The sequence below is a fragment of the Cotesia glomerata genome, linkage group LG9 (assembly GCF_020080835.1).
Source record: "Cotesia glomerata isolate CgM1 linkage group LG9, MPM_Cglom_v2.3, whole genome shotgun sequence".
Classification (NCBI taxonomy): domain Eukaryota; kingdom Metazoa; phylum Arthropoda; class Insecta; order Hymenoptera; family Braconidae; genus Cotesia; species Cotesia glomerata.
The window spans coordinates 1915051-1940875 of NC_058166.1; positions in this window are offsets into that span (position 1 = coordinate 1915051).

Genomic DNA, 25825 nt, shown 5'->3' on the forward strand with positions numbered 1-25825 from the left:
ATTTCAAGATCTCAATTAAAATAAAATGCAAAAAATTTTTTTAGAAAAATAATTCATAAATCAAAATTTTTTTTCGGCAATATTACCTTGGACACTACTTTGTACTTACGAGAAAGCTTTTCTGCTATGCGCCACCTAGCGGAAATTTACAGAACTATTTTTTTAATTTAGTATTTATGACACTATTTCATTGTTAAATTTCGGTAAGTTTCGAACTTTTAACGGAAAAAATTTTATTTTATTTCGTCAAATTTGAAACTTTTTATCAAAAATTAGACTTAATTTGAATAATCACAAAAAAAATTTTAATTGTCCTTTGATTGGAAAACTGTAAAATATAAATGGGTTAATATTTGAGTGACAAATGTGAGCGATTTCACGTATTTATAATTATTGATTACATTTAAATCATTTCGAATTCATGATTGTGTTATGTAATTTTATTATAATTGGTTTTATTTTTTTATGAAACTTAATTTTTCACAAAACTGAAAGATTTAGTCCTTGCTCTGTTCCAGCTGAAAACTTGAATGTACTTTACTTATTAATTGCCATCCAACCCTATCAACCTCAAATGGACAGAAGCAACAGTCACATCGAATCGAAAATCAATTCTAAATAAAGAAATGTACGACTTGTAAAAATTTGAAATTTACATGTTCGATTGAGAGCGTAAAGATATTAACAATTAATAATTAGCTGGCTTTAACCGAAATTTAGTGAGAATAGAAGTAGAAAGATGACTAAAAGACCAACATATTTTCATGATGAAGGAATAAATCCAAAAAGGAAAGAAAGGAAAACGTAAAAATTTCATTTGCGGAATTGGCCAAAAGATAAGAAAATTCCAAATTTGTGAGTTAAAAAAAAACAATTTTCCCTTGAAGGTAAGTAAATTTTTCTCTGATTTATAAATTTCTTATGCATAAATTCGATGAAAATAACAAACGAAACCAAGATACTAAATCTTAAAAAATATAAGAGGATATTAAATTTACAGCAAGTATCTTCTAGTGAAAACAGTTTGCGACTATGCGCCACCTAGCGATAATCTTATAAATTACACTACAATAAATTAAAGGGAGCTTGAATTCATCAACTTGTTGAAGTTTTGGTAAGCTTTGAGATGTATTGGATAGTTGCTAGCAAATTTGTTATGCCATCAATTTTTAATCTAAATTATACTCTTTGTGAAAATTACATTAAAAAATAATTTTCATAGTATCTATTAAAGCTAGAAGAACCGGCAAAAATTAAACCGATAGGACAAATTAAATTAGATAAACTAAATTGAAATTACAAAATTATTTCTTTAATTTTTTCAGGAGAATTAAAGTCTTTTCAAAGATTTTGAAAAATAAGTCTAAATAATCTCTTCCAAATTAATATTATTTTAGACTTCAATTATGCACTTATCAACTATGCATGCTAATTGAAATCAGTATTTTAATCTCTCGATAATTAGAAATTTTCAGTCATCAATTCTTATTTTTGACAAAACAGATGATACAGCAACGACCAAAAAGTAGAATTAACCGTTTTAAACCATGAAATATAGAGGTTATAATTTTCAACTATCAAATAAATTTTCACTGACTTAAAAATTTCATTCTACGATATAATTTTCAAAAAATTGAATTTCTAAGCCGTTATTTCTAAAAAAAATTTTAAAAATCTAAAAAATAGTTCAAAAATCACGATTAATTTTCTGGTTATATTACTTTGGAAAAAAGTTTGTACTTTCAAAAAAGATTTATATCCCCACGCCACCTATCGGAATTTTTAAGAACTAATTATTTTTTTTATTTTATTTTAATCATTCCTTACCAATCTTTTAGTGGTTAAGAAAAATATTTCGTTATATTTCAAATAAAAAATCTATAGACTATAAGTTTGTCATTAATATTTTAGTAAAAAGAATCTTTAGGCTAGAAGAATTTTAAAATACAGATATAGTAATAATGACACCGTTATTCTATAGAGATAAAGTGGGTCCTTGGTCAATTTAAAGATTGAAAGCATCTTGCAAGTAAAAGTTGATGATTTTTATTTGAACAAATTTGTTGAAAAATTGAAACATGATCAAATCCGATGTAACTTAATCTTCAGTGATCATTAAATAGATGATCGTATGGACAGAATGTGCCAAGGAATTGTTCATTTCGGAAAGAATAAAATACAAACTTCTACATAATCATTAACCAAGAGACATTAATATTCAAACATTTGAAACTGGATTCAAATTAGGGTTGGCCTGTGCATTCACCAGATTTCAAGATTTTTTTTCAGTTTCCCCGAAAACCTTTCAAAATATTTGATTAATCTAATCAAAAATTAACAGAAACTTTTTTTAATTCAAAAACCTTCGTAAAATGTCGTAAAGTCTGTGAAAATCTGAGGACGCGTTCGCAATTAATAGCCATATAATTAAACAATTTACTATTCATTTTTGTTTATCTATTGACCATTAAATAACAATGTCAAAAAAATATGCATTTAGATGGTCGTTAGAGGGTTAAGGCTCTAGAACCAAATGAATCTGTTTATTTGTCTATTAATGGATCTTCTTACAAATCATAACCTAAATAAAGTTTATTAGTTCACGCTCCAAAGAAAAATTTACGCTGGACTAAAGAGCTTTCACGTTTACAAATATTGTCAAAAAATATGTTTGATCCTAAATAATGTGGTTCGATTTTAACATAATTAATTTTCTTCGATGAAAAATATGATAATATAAATTTTTGGAAAAGATTGAAGTCTAAAATTGAGTATAAAATGAAAATTATAACGATAGATTTCGAAATATTATCAAGTTCTGTTATATTTTGATGTCTTAAAAGTCATTTTGTTGTATTTATGCGACAAATATAATCTAACAATCTAAAACACTAAATTATTTATAATAGATTTGAATTAAATCTCTTCTTGCGAAAAGAAAGTAGGTCAATGCGCCTCCGAGCGGTAATTAAAGAAACTAGTAGCCTTTTTGAATTAAAATAAAAGATTCGCGGTTAAACTTACTGAAGCTTTAGTGTGTGATAGTTTTTATAAAAAATTTTAAAGAATGACAATTTATTATTTCTTATTAATAATTATTCAATTACTTTAATACATAATTATTTAATTATTTTAAAACAATAAAAGAGTTTATAAATTCCAATTAAGTTTATTTAAAAATTCTAGAGAATTTCAATTCAAAGCTTTGTAAAATCGCATTTATCGCAGCGAATATTACAATTTTAAGAATTTTGGCAAATATATTGAAGAATCAGAACGATAGAACTTTTAATAATTATAATGATAATTTACTTTTTGATCGTCTTTTTCAAGTAAGGTGCATGTTTTTATTACAAATAATAAAATAGTTTATCAAATAATTCATTTCTTCAATGAGATGTTCAGCTTAATTTAATGTTAAGCAATTTTGGCATGTTCAAAAGATATTGTATCATAAAAATTTGATATTGTATATACAAAGATATATAATACAAAGATATTGTATCATAAAAATGAATACGAAAATTTAAATAAATTTTTTAAATACAGAAACACTAATCGCATATTGTGCCATAGAATAGCACATTACTGAAATAATTTTAATTTTGCAACAAATGCGGAGAAGTCATTGATAGTATCTACTTATACGATAATATTTCCAAAATTATGCTATTTGCACCTCCACAAATTCATCAAAATCGATTGCAGGTTGAGAATATTTTAATCTAAAGTAAGCTTTGCAATAATTACTAAAATTTAATTTGATTAAATCATTCTTTTAATAATAAAAATTTTTATCAAATGTTGATCTATGTATTATATGCTTAAGAATCAATTCAGATAATAATTCAGGAAATATTATTTCTTCTTATAATACTTTGAAAACAAGTTTGTACCTACGAGAGTTTTTGGTCTTGCGCCACCTGTTGGAAATTCCTAGAACTAATCTCCTTTTTTTTTATCTTACCGAAGAATTTTTATATTTTTAATCACTTCTACTTAACTTTTTAGTTAACAAATTTGCAAATCAATCCAAGCCTAAAAAATAATTAAAATTATTTATTGACCCAATTGTCTAATGACATAGTTCTATTGATGATTAACTTAATCAATTCACTAAAACAATTTTTTTTTGAAAACTAAAAATGTCAAATTTGTTCACAGCAAAAATTATATTCAAGTATTCCAATAATTGTGCCGTTCTAAATTGAACATGGATTTTTCAATGAAGAATTTGATATATTTTTTTAAAATTGTAGATCGAATATTTATACTTTTTACCAATTCGCTTATTCATTTACTTACAAAATAAAATAGATTCAAAATTTATAAAAAATAATCAAAGATAGCGCATATTAATTTAGATAATATTAGAAAACTTTCAATCGAATTGATGGAAAGATAAGATCAAAACTACATCTATCGATTTTAATTATATTTGCGCTAAAAATGAATAACAATTATCTTAATTATTTATGAAACCTCAGAGATTGTTATTAAAATATAATTTAAAATTTAATCGTCATTGTTAAATAATATTTTTTTGCGGTTAAAAAAAATTGTCTGACAGAGTTTTAAGCTGTAAATTAAGAAAGACAACTGAAAACTATAATGACCGAATTCATAAAGACTAATGCGATCTCAATGTCACACTTCTATGAAGCGATCTTCGGTCAATGCATGAAGATGCATTTTCGCCTTAAAAAATGGCAGAATGCAAAAATTTTTTGGATAAATTCAAATTACTATTTTACAGAAATTCTTTAATTTGACATTTAAAGTTTTCAGTTTGTATAATAATAAATCTTATCTCTAATAAAAAATATATTAAGTAATTATTCATAATTTAAGATATGAGAAACAAAATAATTCACGTAAAAATAAATTATAAGATTTTTTTTCGGAATATATTAACTTGGAAACAAATTTCTACATACGAACAACTTTTCGACCATGTGCCACCTAGCGGAAATTTTTAGAAATAAATTTTATTAAATACCCTTGTCATTCTTTGTCATTAAACTATTTTTTTGCCCTCCGGGCGGAAAGTGGCAACTTTCGTCCCGCTGCGCTAAACTAAGTTGCCGCTTTCCGCCTTCGTCGGACAAAAAAATAGTATACACTCCTCGGGAAGTAAATAAGAAAGCCTCAGATCACATGTTTGTTGACCTCGGCTTCGCCTCGGCCAACAATTACATGTGATCTGAGACATTTCTTACTTTACTTCCCTAGGTGTGTAATATACTATTGATAGCTTGTAAAATATCTGACAGAAAAATTTACAAATTTGTTCCGGAAACTTTTAAATTTTAGAAAATAGAAGAAAATATATTGACTGGTTTTAAGTCTAACTACTGTGTATGGAGTAAATTATTATTTTAATTATTTGTGGTTGCAATATAAAGCAAAAGTAAATGTTTTATTTATTAAAATAAGTTTAATGGGACTTTAATAGTAATTTGTTTCGTAATGGAAATAGTTTTTAAAGTCAAAAATTGAGAATGAGAAATTATAAGTGATGAAAATATTAATTAGCCATTAATATTATATGACACTTCTTATACATATCCACATAAAATTAAATGGATCTTAAGCTTACATATAAGCGTGTTTGATTGTTTTACATTGTTTAACATCAATTATTATAATTCAAAAATTATGGTCAATTAATCGGCTGAGAGAAAGCGAGGGAAATTCAAACAATTATTGATTAAAATAATGTAGATCTTAATTTAAGCACAAGCAATCTTCGTGTCCCAAAATCGAAAATTGTGTCATCAATTTTTTATCTATTAATGTGTAAAATTCTTTAAATCCTTATAATTCTATTATATTAATTCAATCAGTTTTTGTTTATTCATTATAAAAAGTCGGTATTGAATAACAAAATTTTGTTACCCTACTTGTATTTTAAATAATATAAAATTCGCATTATCAATTACTTGATTATCCAAAATGAAAGTATTTATGGGCTGTAAAAATTAAATTTTAAGATGTTAAAAACAAATGAAGCTTCAATCAAAAGTCCAAGATGAATCGGCCAGTAGAGAAAACGATGGCTTCAAAATCTCTAGACAAGTAATCGATAATTTCCTAACAGAATAATTTTTGAAGTAATTTAATATTTTTTCGATTTATAATTTCATTTAAAAAGTAAAATTAATTGTGACAAAAATAATTCATCAACTTTAACTATTTTCCTGCTTATAATACCTTGGAAACAAGTTTGTACTAACGAGAAAGTTTTTTGATCCTGCGCCACTTGACGGAAAATTTTCGAACTATTTTTTTTCAATTTATGTTTGCAAGATTTCTCCGTTTCTTGAGAAAATTTTTCTAAAAACTTGTCATATAAGGTAAAAGCCCCAATTATTGACGGGGGTCTAAATATTGACACCCTAAATTATTTTTAAAGATATTAAATTATCTGTAATAAGAATAACGTTCAAATAAATTTTTATTAAATTCTAATTAATTAAAAAATTGAAAAAAATCACATTCAGTTCAAAATATTAAATATTAGTTATTAAAAAAAAATAAAGTTAGCACCAGTTCATCAAATCAGCTTTCGAGCGTCTATTTTCTTAACAACTTTGGTTAGAAAAGCATTTTTTTTAACTGCCGAGTTTAAATTAAGTTTTTCATGTAATTATATGATCTATTTTTTTTTTTTAATTAACAATATATGAAATATTTATAAAATTAAATAATCGAAATTAATTGTATGTTTTATGATATTTAAATAATGGGAGTCAATAACTAGTTCATAATTTTCATGGTGAATCCCATATTGACAGCCAGTCGACAGCGCTATGACGCCTTTTTTTTTTAAGTATAAAATACGTTATATATGCGATTATATTCAAGGCTTTTAACTGTCAAATAACTCGGCGTGTTTTAGTGTTAAATAAGTTTTTAAATAAATTGTTATATTTTTCATAATAATTATTCATTCATAGAAATTATTATTAATTAACTTTAATAATATTGATTATTTTATATCAAGTTTTTGATAAATAACAATATAACCAAATGATTCGACGCATGTGCAGTAGGGGCGTCAATAATTGGGGTTACGGTACGTCAATAATTAGATCAATCAGTTTTTTAACCCGTCAATAATTGGTGTATCCAGATCATCTATTTAATTATTTAAAATTATTTGGTTAATATCACTGATTATCATTTTAAAAAAAGAAATTGATTAGTTAAAACATTACTGAAGACATTACCACAAACAAAATTCATCGATATTTATATTTGATTGCTTAAAAAAAATGAAATCATAACTTTGTCTCTTATAGCGTCAATAATTGGGGCTTTTACCTTATTTATAATTTTTGTTAAAATTTGCAAAGTCAAAAAAACACATTTTTCAATTTTGAGTTTATTGATTTAATAATAGTAGGGTTAAAGACCCAGTTATTGACACTCAACTAGTAATTGCCACTTGCAGTTTTATTTTAATTAAATAAAACAAATCAATAAATACAATTTTTTAATTATAAAATTTAAGATAATTGTTTTTTTGAGAACATTTTATTTTTTTAATTAGAATAAAATTGCAAGTGTCAATCAACTAGGCCATTGTCAATAAGTAGGTCTTTTACCTTAAATAATTGTTTTCATGATTAATGTAAAAAATTTCGAAACAAGTGAAATTTTTATATCTTTAAATGAATTTTTAGAGATGCCTAACTCACATGATAATAAATCATGCTTCAGATGAGCAATTTAATAATAAATTACGGAGTTATTCCGCCCAACTATCGACATCGAGATAATACAAATCATTTGATGAGTTAGAAAATAATTTAAATATTAAAGCGCTCAGATATTGTCAAAAATCGGAGATTTTTTGATGATCATTCAAATTCATTCCATCATACTAATCTATTCATAATTATAAATTATTAAGTGCAATGAGTAACTGATAATTGTATTTCTCTAAAAATTTATGAGAATGAAAATTAATTATTCACGATCTCTTGTATTGGACAAACAATGCCTGACAGCGATGTTAGTTCAATTGGCCGATAACGTTACGACTAGATTGCTCATATTCATAAGTTTATTTCAAAAACTTTGATTTAGAAAAAAAATAGTTTCAAGCAAATCGTTCTAGTATATCCAATATTATTAAAGAACTTATAACTTTAAAGAGCCGGTCAGTTTGTAAAAATAACAGAAAAGTATTATAAAGGTGCATGATAACTACCTCAAAGACCAATTAATTTTTGAATGTAGCCAATCCTACCTAAAATAATTTTCCCTAAACATCAGTTCATGTTAAGAAAAACGTCTATGACTTGTAAACAGAAAAATTTATTAATTTTAAACTTTAGTTTAACAATTCAATTAAAAAGAAAATCTTAATTAATATTAAGCCTTCTTGTAAATAATGAATAAAAAACTTCCTTGAATAATAATTAATCAATTCTTTTTCTTACTTATATCACTTTGGAAACTCCTACTCGCGAGAAAGTTTCCAGCCCTGCGCCACCTGTTGAGAGTTCTTCGAACTAATTGCACGCCTTATAGCACGAAACGCGTGAGGTTGAGCTTTATACTTGACTTTATACACCGAAAAAATACTTAAATTAAACCATCTTTTACTTTTTAAAATCATTTCATGTTGCTATTTTGAAAAAAAAAAAAAAAAAAAAAAAAAACATTTTGAAAAAAATTTTACGTGGACGTCCGGATGTCACCCCATTTTGGATGTACCAACGATTACTCCCGAACAAATTTATATTTCAAGACCAGACCTTTTTTATTAGTTTAAAAATACGATGAACTGGGTCCGTATTTCATATCAGTGGCCGAGTTTACATATTTTTTTTTTAATTGAATATTTATTAAAATTCACTACGATACAACCGTATAAAGCCAAACAAACTTTTCTTATTTGTCACGTGAAAACTATGGCGCCACTTGATCAAGCTAGATTTTTTTAGACTGCGTGCGCGTATGACAAGAAAAAAGGGCGCCGATATTTAAAAAAAAAAAAATAAAAAATACTCTGTAAGAAATTACTTAATTATATTTTTTTTTAATCAATTACACAGTTAATTTTTTTCTTAAAAAATGAATGAGCGTTATGAGGCGTGCACTTTTGGATTTTCCAAAGTTTTTTTTTAACTGATTGATGATTTTTTAGTATCAATCACTTTAATAAAAATACAAACTATAGTACGGTTGAGGATAAGAAATTTAGTTTTTGTTATTTATTTAAAAATTCTTCGATCTCAGTCTAAAGAAAGCTAAAAATTCAAAAAAGTTTGGAAAATCCAAAAATGCATGCCTCATAAAAAAAAAAAAATTATAACTAAGTAATTTCTTACAGAGTATTTTTTATTTTTTTTTTAAATATCGGCGCCTTTTTTTCTTGTCATATGCGCACGCAGTCTATAAAAATCTAGCTTGATCAAGTGGCGCCATAGTTCTCACGTGACAAACAAGAAAAGTTCGTTTGGTTTTGTACGGTTGTATCGTAGTGAATTTTAATAAAAATTCAATTAAAAGAAAAAATACGTCAGCTAGGCCACTGATATGAAATATGGACCCAGTTTATCGAATTCTGAAACTAATAAAAAAGATCCGGTCTTGAAATATCATTTTGTTTGGGTGTAATCATTGGTACATCCAAAATGGGGTGACATCAGGACGTCCACGTAAAATTTTTTTCAAAACGTTTTTTTTTCTTCAAAATAGCAACATGAAATGATTTTAGAAAGTAAAAGATGGTTTAATTTAAGTGTTTTTTCGGTGTACATCTTTATATTAATGTATAAGTGTAATATGGCTGTGACAGAGGCATTTAAAGATCACAAAATTGCTTGACCTTGACGAGTCGAGTATAAAGCACAACCTCACGCGCTTCGCGCTATGAGGCGTGCAAAATGGAAGAATAAAAATGGTTGGTACAATTGATAAGTCAACTATCGGCAATTTCAACTCACCTATGTGGAAAAGTTTCTTTATTTTATAATTTCTGATCTATTTCTGTCGAGAGAATTACTGCATAAAAAGCGCTTAATACATACCGTAATTTTTTATTTTAAATGGTAGAATGAGGTTATAATATAACTCATATATATTATAAATATATTATAACTAATATCATAACTCTTTAAATATATAAAAAAAAATTAGGAAAACGGTTGACCCTGAAGGCCATCCCTGCAACTTCCCGCTAATTCCATACTTAGGTGCTTAAAATTGCACCAATGACGTTTTTGAGCTCTTCGAGCTCAAAAATACAATTTATGGGTTATTTTGAGCTCTTTGAGCTCAAAGAGATTGCTTTCCTATGCTTTAAAGCTCTTCGAGCTCAAAAGTCTGATAGAGATTTGATAAGACACTATTTTTTGAATTTTTAAACCGCAATAACTTTTGAATGAATAAACCGATTTTTACGCGGTTAGAAGCATTCGACGCAGTTTTTTAAGCCTCACAAAGAATTCTAAATTTTGAATTGATCGCGCTAGGAATTTTGGAGTTATTCCGAAAAAACACTTTTTTCGGTTTTCTTTCGTTCACGATATCTCTCGAACGAATCAACCGATTTTGACCGGACTGGTGGCGATCGACGTGGTTTTTTGAGGTTAAGAGCTGATTAGTTTTTGGAATTGAACCTTTAAGCCGTTTAAAAGTTATAAGCGGTTCACATACACCGTGACAACCTCGCGGGGATAGTCAGGGAAGCTTCCTGTGACCTTCAAACGTCGAGATCTGATGAAAACTCGATTTTTGCAAAACGGGGTGAAAACAATAACTTCCCGATTTTTGAAAATCTTCGATTTTCATAGCGGGAAGTTAAAAATATCAGAATCTTCGAATGAAAAATTTTGACGATAACATAATTGGTGTAAGAAATTCAAATGGCTATCGAAATTATTCGAATAATGAAAATAATATTTAAATTTAAAAATTGCAAATAGAAAATTAAGAGCAACAAATTTACGAGAAATGCTTTTAATTACTTTCAATTTTAAATTAGTATAAAATTACACAGTCTTGGCATTTCGTTTAAATCAATTTTGATTGAGCTAATTTTTGTTATTCCTCAATTTCGTAGAAAATCTTCACTTGAGGAGTAATTGACGAATAAATTATTAATTCCCAGATGCAATAAATCTTACAAAACTAGTTTACAATTCAACATATTACATAGCAATTTGTAAAATAATCAAATATAATAAAACAAAAAAAATTTTTTAAGCTAAAAGAGAAATTGATATAATCTCGGGATGGTGAACTTATTGTAATCATAGTAGGACTTGCTTTCACACATCAGATAAATAAGTTATCACATACAAATCAATCAAGACGACCACAAAAAAAGATTCGATTCAAGGGTCTATAATCTTTTATATTACGTTAATTGTTATTTTGACATAAATACTATCTAACAATATTTTGTATCCTCAAAATAATAAAATAATTTTCGAATCAGACAGTAAGTGTTCTATAAAAGTCAAAATTTAGCTACAGATGGCATGGTTCAAGTTAATTCTGAGGACAACTTCTAAATCGTTTATTCAAATTAAAAAAAACAAGTACGTTAACCTTTTTCAAAATACGACTTTGCCGCAAAATCAAAATTACTCTTTTGTTGAGAATAATTAATAAAGAATGTTTGTTCACCAGTCAAAAATAATTTTTTACTGTGGACGCAGCGAGACATAATTGTATTACAGCTTTAACCTGAATCGAATTAATAAAGTATTAAATTTCAAGATGGAAAATATATTTGTAATTGTTCTTCGGTTTCAATAATTGTATTTCAGCAAATTTTATTTCATTAAATATCATAGAGGAAAAGAAAAAAAACTATATCACACGAAGCAGGTAAACAATTTTAAATATGTAACTACTATGATTTTAGAAACTTATAAAGTAGAAAAAAAAAGTACTTAAAATTTATTAACAAACCTCAAAGAAGATTCTTAATTTTTCAAAAATTAATCAGATACTTACACAAAAAAAGTGTCGAACAATAGATTTTCAATTGAATAAGAATTTCTCTACGCTTTTTGATGTATATTAAAAAATAATCTTGTCAAAAAACAAATCACAAATTACAATTTTTTAGTTGCTTATATTACCTTGGAAAGAAGGTTGTTCTTATGAGAAAATTTCTGGCCACGCGCCACCTATTAGAAATTAAAACTAATTTGATTTTTTTCTCCTACATGTTTTTTTTCTCCTACATTTTTTCTCCTACTTATATATCACCAGAGTGTATAAATTATTTTTTCGTAAAGCTCTCTATAAATTTAAGGTATGTAAAATGATAAGATTATTGTTAATAATTTAAATCAAAATTGAGTACTTAGTTTTTCCACTGAAACACGAAATATAATGAAAATTTTTATGATAGCCAATTATTGCTCGTATGAATAACTCATTTAAAAATCATTGAAAATAAACTATAAAAATTTTGAAATTACGATTGGTTTCTCGTCACATAGCTGGCTAGTTAGCTGTTACGCCATTTCAAAGTAACTTTTGTAATTTTTTGATACCTCCTCCAACAGCACAGCCTAATCTAATGCACATAGACTTCAATGTTAAACTTATGATAGTTATACAGTGTGTAAATCAAAATTTTACTTTACATATAACAGCTTTTATTAATATCATTATTAGGAGTTTGAATTAATTCGTAGCGTTTTTTTCATTACGTTTTTATAAAATGCTACGAATTAATTCCAACACCTAATACTTAAACCGTATAAAATGTATGCAATAACTTTTATACATTTACAATTATCAAACTAAAGTTGGAACAAATTTTATTTCGATAGAAATAATTAAGAAATTTCTAAATAAAATTGATCATAAATCATTACTATTTTTCTAGTTAGAGTAACTTAAAAATAAATTTCTACTTACTCGGGAAAAACGGATTAGATCTGGCCATATATAAACAGATCTGGCCAGATCTTTAAATTGTCTCTGACGAGATCTGGCCAGATATAATCAGATCTGGCCAGATCTTTAAATTGCCCGGGTAAAAAAGATTATTTATAATTATATATACTCAAACATAATTATATATGAAAAATGGCCCTATATAATTATATAGAATTATTTCCATAGAAAAAAAAAAAAAAACCGGCGCGCGCTGGAACCGAACCTTGGACCTGGCGCCTGAAAGTTTAATTCATTACCTGTTTAGCTACGAGGCTTTCTTGAAGAATAGAGTTTGTGATAACTACAAGTAATGCAAATCGTAGTGAAAATTATCGAAGCTTTAGTGTGTGATAGTTCTGATAACAAATTTTAGAAAATGACAATTTTTCATTTCTTTTTATAGATGCATAATTATATAACTATTTTAAAACAATGAAACAGTTTTGACATTCCAATAATTTTCTTTGAAAATTCTAGGAGAGTATAACTCAAAGCTTCCTAATAATACATTTCTCGCAGCAAATAGCATAGTGGTAACAATCATTGAATCCCTAACGAGACAGATAAAATCATAAAAACAATAGAACTTTTTAGAATAATTATCGCATACATTTTGTTCGTCTTTTAACGTCAATCAGCTTTATTGAAAAAAGTCAACTATTTATACTAGTTCCAATGGATAAATTTTTCAGCAAATTTCAGAGACAGTTAATTATAATGTAAAGCCATTATTACGTTCAAAAAATGTTTCGTCACAAAAAATGAACTTTGTAAATTCATAAATTTTCAAAAGTACCAGGAAATCAATTGCTTATTGTGCCATAGTCAATGAAGTGTGCTAACTGAATTTGAATTTTGCGAGAAAGCCGACGGAGAAATTGTACACCAACATGTAGATTTTTATCTCAATAACTTTTGACAATGAACTATTTACGCCTCCGCAAATTTTTTGAAATTAATTGCAGATGGAAAGTATTATTATCTAAAACAACTCTTGCTCTAATAAAAGGAATTTAATTCGAAGAAAATGATATCTACAGTATTAAAAAATTTTATCTAGTATTTATAAGTATCTATTCAATGTCTAAGAATCAATTCAGGTAATAATTAAAAAAATATTACGTTTTTTGCTTATAATACCTTGGAAACAAGTTTGTACTTACGAGAAAGTTTTTGCCTATGCGCCACCTGTCGGAAATTCCTAGAACTAAGTATACTTTTTTTAACTTATCAATGAATTTTTATATTTTAAATCACTTATTTATTGTTTTTTAGTATATAAATTTGCAAAAAAAAATTTCTAAACTCAAAAAAAATTAAAATTATTTAAATCCAATTTTCTAGAAAAATTAAATTTCAAAATTTGTTCTAAGTAAAAATTTTTTTTAGAAAATATAAAACAGTATCGTGCTCAAATTGAAAATAAATTTACTTCAAATAACTAGATTTCAAAATTAAATTATCATCTCTAGATTATGTTTTTTTGTGGATATAAAAAATTGCCTAACAGAATTTTAATCTTAGAATCGAGAAATATTTAACTGGAAGCTACTAAAATCACCAAAACTACAATCACCAATTTTCGACAGATTAGTCCAATCTAATTAGTATAGTAAATCAAGTCTGATATCTAATAAATCAAGCAACCCTGATGATAACTATAGAATAAAAAATTTACGATTTATATAATGGTAAATCGAAGTAATCACCGGAGAAATCCAAGTAACTATTTTACAGAAATTTCGTAAATTGAAATATGAAGCTTTTGGTCTGTATTTATTAATTTCAACTCTACTCAAGATGCATTAAGCAATTATAAATAATTGTAAATATGAAAAACAAAATAATTCACGTAAAAATAAATTGTAAGATTTCTTTTTTGGAATATATTAACTTGGAAATAAAATTGTACTTACGAACAACTTTTCCGACCATGAGCCACCCAGCGGAAATTTTTGAAATCACAAAATTTTATCGGAATTAAATATCTGTTTTTTGCTTTGAAATTATTTTGATAGCTTGTAAAGTATCTAATAGAAGATTTAAAAATTTTTTCGGAAAATATATTTATTGATTTTTAATCTAACTACGTTATTTAAAGTAAGTAACTATATTAATTATTTAAGCTTGCAATATGAAGCAAAAATAAGTTTAATGGGACTTAAATTGTGATTGGTTTAAAATCAAGAAAATAACTTCTGAAGTCAAAAATTGAAGGTAAAAAATTGTAAGTGAAAGCCTAGTAATCCTAGTAAATTTACTTATTAACATTATATTACAAGTATATCAATCTATTGACTTTAAATAAAATGGATCTAATACTGACATTTTAATGTATTCTGCACCATTTTATTACCTTAACATAGGAAATAAAAGTAATCATTATTCTACTGGAACTAATTTTAATTTTATAATAATTAAAAAGACCACATAATTAATCGAGTCAAGTATAGTGTAGCGCAATTAAACGATAACCTCAAAATCTTTACAAACTTAATTAAAGAGGTTCAATCTAATAAACGTAATAATGTTATTTTAAAATAGAAGAATGTAATAATATTTCTTCTATTTCTATTGTCATTTATTTTGTGAAAATTTTTCAATTTCACGTTTATTGTTTCAAAAATAGTAAAAAATGATTTAAATGGTTTTCACAGAAAATTCCAAGGAAAGATTTTTGTGGTCATCGAATTTTTATAGAACCAACTTACACGGTAAGAAATCATTTTGGATTAAGAATAAGAAGTATTCAATTACGAAGATGATTCGCAAAAGTATTAACATTTGAACAATCAAAACAAATTTTTAAAATATTGAAGCACTTGAATATTGTTAAGAATTAAAGTTTTCTTATAGTCATCCATTTTAAATTAATTCCACTGACCGATCCATTAATCATAGTAATGTATTAAGTGTAACGAACAGTTAAAAATTGAATTTCATCTTAAAATTTGAAAAATTGTTAGAAATGCCCCTATCATAGAAGAAAAAATATTGATGGCGATATAAGTTTAATTCGAAAACTTTTATTCTAAATTTCAGCAAAACAAACTTTCAGCCTTAAAAAGAAGCGGGCCACCATAAAATATTAAAAACAATAGCCAAGATTCGCAATAACTACTTCAAAAAGCCATTAACTTTTCAATGTAACACTACCAAGCTGTAAAACATATCCGAAAAGATTTCCGAATAAATATGACGACGTTAATAATAACCTCTATAATAGTAATATTTTATTATTTTAAACTCCAGTTGTACAGTTTAACTAACAGAAATAATTTTTGATCAATATGATAAAGCCTTCTTTTACTAAAAACTTGAAAATTTTCTTGAATAATAATTCATTATTCCTGATTTTTCTTGCTTATATCACTTTGAGAACAAGTTCTTACAAACGAAAAAGTTTCCAGCCCTGTGCCACCTGTTGAGAGTTATTAGAACTAATTTTTAATATTTTATCTGATTGATAATTTCTTAGTATCTATAAGTTTAATAAAAATACGCTCTATAGTTTAGATCTTACGTATTTTGCACGCCTTATAGCGCGAAGCGCGTGAGGTTGTGCTTTATACTCGACTAGTCGTCAAGCAATTTTGTGATCTTTAAATGCCTCTATCACAACCATATTACACTTATACAATGACATAAGTAGATGTACACCGAAAAAACACTTAAATTAAACAGTCTTTTACTTTCTAAAATCATTTCATGTTGCTATTTTGAAAAAATTATGAGCCGTCACGGGACGCCTGGCAGATGTGAAACATCGAAATTATTTTGTACAAGTAATAGGCACAAAAGTACAGATTATGACAGATACTAAATATGGCATGATAAAAAAATTAGGAAAACGGTTGACCCTGAAGGCCATCCCTGAAACTTCCCGCTAATTCCATACCTGGACGCTTAAAATTGCACTTAGGCCGTTTTTGAGCTCTTCGAGCTCAAAAATACAATTTATGTGTTGTTTTGAGCTGTCCGTCTAAACGGTGAATCTTTTTTAAATTTTGGGATTAGATAAATGACGTATTTATTTATACGTATATTTAATTTTAAAGCTCAAAGTTGGAAATTAATTTTCACATTAGATTCGCTCGAACTTCCTTAATATCTTGCTCTAATCATTGTAGTGACACGGTTGGACATAATGAACTAATAGAATATAAAGACCATTCGGCAGCCGAAATGGAAGTAGATTTCATGATGAATAAAAAAAAATTTCTAATCAAGGTTGCATTGAGTATGAAAACAAAAATCAAAGAAAAAAAAAAGAATGAATCGACTAGCTGTTTTAATGTATTGTTAAACTGTATATAAATTCTGACACATGAAATCATTTCCGAAACGAATGCAAAAGTAAAATTTCATTTTTTGGAGGGTCATTCTTAACGCAAAAAATCAATAGATATATGAATTAAAGCTTATTTAATAAGCTTTCAGATGCATTAAACATAAATTTATTAGGATATTGTGTTCAATAGTATTTACATGGAAAAACAGTAAAAAATGGGAATTTTTGAAATTTTTCAAAAATTTCAAATTGCTCTCATTTCTAAAATAACCGGCCGATTTGGCTCATCTTAGAACTTAACCTCAGAAACCGGTCAAAAAATAAGTATGTTAAATTTTATTGAGATCCGATTAGAATTGCGGAAGTTAGAGTAGAGACATTGCCCGTTATATCGTATATATATATATATATATAGCAAAATTTTCCAAAAGTTGCGTCATGAGAACCAATACAATATTTAGATTTCTATGAAATCTACTAAAATTTTGCAGTATAAAATATGAAATATTTTTGCAAAAAATTTTTTCTTGAGTAGCATTTAGATGCTAGATTATCCTTCAATAGAATTAGCTGTGATAATTTTTTAGAAGTAACAAAAGCGTACATAATTCAAAGGTAAAACTAAGTCATATGTGCTGGGGCCAAATAAGGTAACCAAATAGATTAGAAATCCCATTTTCTGATGCATCGGATCAAAATAAAAAATAAGAGGCTTGTGCAATCTTAAAGAAAAAAATCCATTTTTTCCTTAGAGTAAGTAAATTTTAATTTTTTTTTATTAATTGATTTTTAAATTATTGAATTTCGTATGCATGAATTCGATGAAAATAACAAACGCAACTTAGACACTAAGTCATACTCTATGCAAGGGTATATTAAGTTGACGACAAGTATCATTCAGTGAGAATAGTTTGCGACTATGCGCCACCTAGCGGCGGTTTTATGAATTATTCTGACATAAATTATTTAAAAAAAAATTGTCTGACAGAATATTAACCTGTAGATTAAGGAAGACTTAACCAAAAGCCAGTTCAACTAATATATTAACTAAAATACTATATAGAGTGAGAATAAAAAATTGAGAACATTTTCTTTAAAAGTTGATTATTAATTTTTCGGTGCAAAATTCATTTTGTCTGTAAACTAGCTTACAATTCAACAAATTATATAGCAAATTTCGACGTAATTGATGATAATTGACATTTTTTAAAAAAATTGAAAGAAAGGGAACCTCGAAGTCGTGAAGTTACTGAAGTAATAAAAAGAATCAATTTGATTTCAATTAAAGTTTTCTAACATCGCATTTATTGCAGCGTATGTTATAATTTTAAGAATTTTGAAAAATACTTTCAAGACTCAGAACGATAGAACTTTTCAAGACAAACGATAAAACTATCTGAATGTTAGAACAGCAAGTTTTGACAAGAATTAACGATGATTTTCGAATCAAACGGTGTTCCACAAAAGTTAAAATTTAGCTACAGAAAGCACGATTCAAGTAAGGACAACTGAGGACAACCTGTACTAAATCGTGTATTAAAAGAAAAATTTTGCAAATTCGACAAATTTTTTCGAGATCCGACTCAAACCAGAATTGAAATTACTCATTTTTTTTCTTTTTTAGACTAAATAATGTTTGTTTGTTCCTAAAGTTAGAAATACTTTTTTATTATATAATTACAGCATTATATCATTGTATTACAACTTAAACTTACAACAAAATAAGAAAGAAGTAAATTTCAAAATAAAAAAGATATTTATGATGGAAAATTGTTCTTCGGTTTAAATAAATAGCTTTAACCAAATTTTATTTCACTAACTTTGTTATAGCATGACGAAACGATAACAAACGAACGAATAAAAGATAATTTCATAAATTATATAAGAAACTTATTAAAAGTTTTGAAACTGATAATGAATATTGTTAATTATTATGAAAACTTGACAAGTATAAATAGTAGACGTAAAATTTTATATTTATGTTACAAGTGATTAAATTTTTTTTGTAAAGTTTTATATAAATCAAAATGATTAAAATCTGCAGTATGTAAAATAATAAAATTGTTACTATTAATTTGATTCAAAATTGAGCATTGAGTGTTCCCGAAAAAAAGCAAAAAAATCCAAATTTCTGTGACAGCCAATTATTGCTTATATGAATGGCTCATTTAGAAATCGATGAAAAAGAAAAAGTAAAAATTTTGAGACCACAATTGATTTCTTATTCTATAGCTAGCTAGTTAACTGTCACTTACCATTTTCAACATAAATGGAGTTAGAGAAAATATCATCTCATGTCATGTTTTTTCTTCTTCAAACATAACGCACTACTCAATCAAACAAAGCAATTATGCATGTGCCAATTAAAAGAAAAGCCACGTTATTGGGATAATTTGTCCTATTTGTGTCTACTTTGTTTAATTTTTGATATCCCCTTCAGAAAACCAATGGAGCGTAATACATTTGAATATAAAATAATTTTTGGATAATAATAAAAATTCATTTTATAAATCATTACTATTTTTTTGGTTATAGTAAGTTAAAAACAAATTTATACTTAAGAACAAAATTTGCGACCATGCGACACCTAGCGGTAATTCATGAAACTATCAATTAATTTTTTAGTTTAATAATGTAGAACTCTCACGTCTGTTACTTATTAATTTAAAACCAATGATATAGGTCTAGAACCATATTATCTGTCAATATAATCCGAACAAAAACAGTTTCACTGTAAAAAATCGCGCCAAGTCCACGTTCATAAGACTATTAAGAAAAAAAATTTGTTTTTTTCTTTACAAAAATATATAAAATAAAAAAATTAAAAAATCCAAGTAACCGATATGATTGTTTATGATTTTCGGAAATTAAAAAAAATTGTGTTATAAATTTAAAATTAAAAATTTGGAACGTATTTAGTGTGCGCGGTTGCAAAATATTTTACTTTTAATGAAATTCGTAAAATCTATTTACTAGGACTTAAAAAATTGAAATACACAATGACGCACACCAAGTACGTTCCAAAATTTTTTCTTAATTTTTAAATTTATAACACAATTTTTTTAATTTCCGAAAATCATAAACAATCATATCGGTTACTTGGATTTTTAATTTTTTATTTTATATATTTTTGTAAAGAAAAAACAAATTTTTTCTTAATAGTCTTATGAACGTGGACTTGGCGCGATTTTTTACAGTGAAACTGTTTTTGTTCGGATTTTAGTATTTTTTGTAATTATTATAAAAATTTACAATTGGTACCAACTTAAATCTCGCGTTGGTTGCATTTTTTATAGCAAACTATCCCCTTGAAACTACAGTTTATGTAAAAATAATTCCAGCGCACCTTGGCGGGTGTAGATGCAAGCTGTGAAATATATTTTTTTAACTGTAATTTCCCATCTAATGAAGGATTACTATGCATTCTCGAATTATTTAGTCTGTGGCAGATCACTTTGCCCATCGAAAAAAAGTCAGGATCGAAATTTTTGCGTTGCTATAGTTTGTGCTGATTAAATTTAATAATTTCAATTAGATTAATTGTTATAAGTGAATATAATTAATTAATAACAGTCAAATAAAGTATGAATTATTGTTATAATATACAATTTAGGAAAAAAAAGTACCGTAGAATTAAATAAAATTTTGCAACCTCAAAATACCGTTCTGCTTACAGTAAACATAGTCGGTAGTCTGGCGCTCCGTTTACATCAGATTTGAACGGAACTTGGCGCCAGATTCTACCGAATCTGTGGATTCCTTTTCGATACAGTTAATTTTTTTGACTGTTTTTTTTAGCTCAACCTACAGAGGGGATAATACTACTCGCGGGAAAATCCAAACAAAAAAACGAATAATTTTTGTTACGATCTAAATAATTTGTGTATGACATGAGCGCTTAAGGCATGCTTATTTCAATTTTCCAAACTTTTTATATATATATTATATATGAATGCATATATGAAAAATTTATCAAAAATGCATGTGGGTACTCAAATGAAAGCTCTTGATGAGTGTAACATCGGGATGAGCTTTTATTTTTAAAAACGTCAATAGTTAAAAAAGTACAGTGCAACTAAACAAAAGTCATTATTTAATAAAGCAAAATTGTACTTTTTTATAGTTCACAAGTCACGGCAGTCACATAGTGATTGCAAGGTTGCTAGTTTATTATTAAAAAGAAAATAAAAACATTGTCAATTTCAAAATTTCATAATTTTGAAATAAAAATTATTTGTAAGGATAAAATTGATCGAAACTTGCATTGTGAGGGACATAGACAATTTATTACTAACGTAATTTATTTTTTAAAACTTTTTTTATAAAAAGTTGTTATGAATATCTGTAATAAATTTCTCGGAAAAGAAAATTGAAAAATTTTTCAGTCGTCGACTTATTTTTTTTTTTTTTTTTTTTTTCACTAACAGTAAGTAGAATTAATTATTTTGCATGATTGAAAATTTTATCTTGTGTCCCTTCCTACTTTGATGAGTCACTAATCTCTCGACTATATAAGCAAGAGCTTTCACAAAATAAAATTAGTCAGTTATAAATTTAACTTACAGTAAACCGATAATTATCACGGCTCGAATTTTACCTACACGTCGATGGTTCCCCTACGTTTTCGAACTCAAAGTAGGGGATGCGACCGTTCGTCACGTACTACAACAATATTGGTATTCCGATAATCTAAATGTCGCGGTCCGTTTTCACGGACAAACAACGGATATTAATGGATTAGATTATTTTATTTTTGCTTTTTTATTGTATTAAACTCAATTTCTTACCAAGCTCAAGATAAGTCCTTGCTCTGGTCCAGCTCTAGACTTGCTTGAAACTAACAAACAATCCGTTTCAATTGTTATGAAAAAATTAATTTACGTATAAATATAATTTAATAATAAATTTCCAACTGCAATAAGAAAATAATCATTAACAACGGAAAAAATCACCTTAGCTTCTAACGATGAGAAAACAATTCTGGGCCAAGCAATGTACTACTGGCATAAATTTGAAACTTACACGTTCAGTCAGGAGCATAATAGATATTGACAATTAATACATTGCTGGCTAATGAAAAATTCAGTGAGAATGGAAGTGAGAATGGAAGTAGAAAGATGACTAAAAGAGCTTCATACGATGAGCAAGAAAAATTGAATCCAACATGGAAAACAAATTTGAAAAAATTAAAAATCCCATTTGGAAAATTGGCCAAAAGAAAAAAAATACCAGATTTGAGCAAATTAAAAAAAGGCAATTTTCCCTTAAGGGTAGGTAAATTTTTCTCTGATTTATAAATCTATTTTCATATTGTTGCATTTCGTATGCATAAATTTGATAAAAATAACAAACGAAACTAAGACACTAAACTATTATCTATACAAGAGTATATTAAATTGACAACAAGTATCTTCTAGTGAGAATAGTTTGCGACTATGCACCACCTAGCGGTGATCTTATGAATTATTCTGAAATAAATTGAAGGGAGATTTAATTCATCAACTTGTTGAAGTTTTGATAAACTTTATGATGTATTGGATAGTTGTTAGCAAATATTTTATGCCCTTATCAATATTCAGTCTATATTAAATTGTTTGTAAAAATAATATTGAAAAATATTTTCTAAAATATCTATCACCGCTAGATGATCAGCCAAAAGAACTTTGCTAATGGCTAAATACAAAAAAACAACTATGCTATTGTAAACTGATAAAACGATGACTATTGGTCAGTTTCTGAGTATAAAGATATCACTCCTATAAAAAGCAGAGTAAGTATTATTTTTTTTATATTGAAAGTAGTGAATGATTTAAGGTTAATTTTTTTTCTATCGTTGCAATGAATAATAATCTGCACAATTTTTATTATCCTAGAAATAAAATTTGAAAAATGAAATTATAAATCTTGAAATCAATTACAGCTATAAATGCCCATGTAACTATATTTGATTATTTATGATCAATTGGATCCAATTTTATAAATATTAAACTTTCGAAAAATTTATCATAGCTAATAATTCTATTTGATTTTAAGACAGAAAATTCATTATATTTTTTCCGCTAATCAATCCTTGAGACATCTAATTCAGGAAATATCATAAGACTAGAAAAAAAATTATAGAGCAAATATTATCTTGACGAATTAAATTACGGCTTATAGTACCGTCAAATTTATTGACGTTAAGATAAAATTTAAAAAAGATTTTGAACGCAAGGAAAACTATATTTTTGAAAATACAAGGACGCTACGTAAAAACGCTCTAGTCATTAATAATAAATTATTACTAATTTATATTTTCTTTTTATGAATTATAGATAGGCAAAGATGAATGTTGCGTAAATATCAGCAATAGTTGCAAGTTACTGCCATGCTGAATTTCATGGCCTTGTAATTCAAATTATATTGCAATCAACCTGTGCAGCACAAATTATCATATTTTTGTACTTAATTATTCAATAATTTATTTTTGTCATTGTTTTTTTCAATTTACTTCAATTGTTCAATGCTACCTGGTTTGAATGATATCATTAATCCATTCAGATATGCAACTAAGGTCTAGCAACTAGCACTCTTAAAATTATTTGTAACTGCAAATGTTTAGTTTGTCTTTGTAATAATTCGGATCATCTTTTTGAATATACGTCATGGCGCTAGTAATTATTTACGCGTCAAAAAATATTTATAATGTTAATAATGTCAAATTAATGAAGATAGTGAAACTGCTCTAATATTTTCACCACAAATTACCGCGAACAACTAATTTATATAAATAAATTTTAAATCAAAACTAAATTCAATTTGCTGAGTAACCAAATATGTTGAAATTTCTTCCAAAGAGAAAAATAAAAACTTGGACCATTCTATGAAATTAATTTAAAAAAAGTAAAAAAAAAACGAAGAAATTTTTCAGATTAGATACATTAAATTAATAGTTAACATCATTAAAAATTAGAACGTTTCCGTTTATTTTTTTCTGGATTATTTTTTTGAATATTTAGAAGAAATTTACCAGGATTGGACTTATGAAAATATATTTTAAATCGAAGCTTTGTAAATTAAATAATATCGAATCCATAATTTTTGAAATAATAACAATTTACATGAATTCGCATGAATTTATCAATCAATTAAAAAAAAAACATAAGTAATAATTGCAATTCTTTCTAGAAGAATTTGGATCTCTAAAAATTACAAATGATCGTAAATTCTACGAGATTAACTATTCTAAATGCAAACATCATATCTCAACAGTTTATTGAAAGAAAACAAAATTTAAGCCAATAAAAAAAAAAGTAGTTTTATAAAAATATATATTTTAAACAGATAAAATGTACATCAATTTAATTTATAAAAAATAATACACAAATAGAAACTTATTTATTTGCTTTAATCGACTTGAGAACATATTTGTACTTACGAGAAAGTTTTTGGCCCTGCGCCACCTATTAGAAGTTATCCCTTAATACTAAACTTGAAAATTGATAAAAATACAGCTTACTATTTTCGATCTATATTTGTAGCTCATAAATTTTTTTATAATTTATAATTTATTATTGATTATTGATACATTTTTTTTTATTAGAGACTTTTTAACTGAAATAATCCTGAAAATTATTTTAAGTCTTAATTTCAATAACTTTTGGATGGCTACGCAATATTAATAAAGCGAAATGTGAATTAATGTAATGACACTTTATTAAATAAACTCAAGTTTCAAAAAAATTGTAAGAATACAGATTTTTTAGAAAAATACAATATCCAGTAACAACTTCATAATTTTAAATTATCTTTTCATATATAATTTAATTATTACGGGACCCTTTTTTCAGAAATCGTAGTTCCCAATGAAACATTCGAATTTAAGGATCGTAAGGACAATCTCATTTTTCGCAATTACGATTGCACATATGAATATAATCTGATAAATTTTAAATCTAGTTTAAACATTTTCCAAAAATTTTTTAAGCCTAATGATAAATTATTAATAAAATATGCAAATTAAAATTAATTTTTTGGTTTTATTATCTTGCAAACACGTTTGCAAAACTGTTTATTTTTTAATTTAGTGTTTCTGACACTATTTCTTTGTAAAATTTCGAACTTTTAACGGAAAAAATTGTATTTTATCTTACTTCGTTACATTTAAAAATTTTATCAAAAATTAGACTTTGAATAACCATAATAAATATGTTATTCGCCCTTCGATTAAAAAATTTTGAAATGGAAATAGTATGAAATTAATATTTGAGTGAAAAGTATCAGCGATTTCACGTACTTCCAATCATTAATTACATTCAAATCATTATAACAATTTTTATTGGAATCCAAATTTAAAATTAAATATTTATTGTTTTTGGTGAATGGTTTTGGTTCTTTTCATATCAATAAGATTTTTGAGACTATAATTTTAAAGAATATAAACTAAAAAGCGTGAATACTTATGAGTGAATACGATAAAACTATTGAAAACAAATGCAGCTCCGTAAATTATATTTTCAGCTCAATTTATATACAAATGTTTACATCCTGTTAGGCCAGTGATGTAAATTATAACAGAGGCATTTCCGACTTAAATTTCAATTATTTTAAAAGAAAAAATCAGACACAGACGGT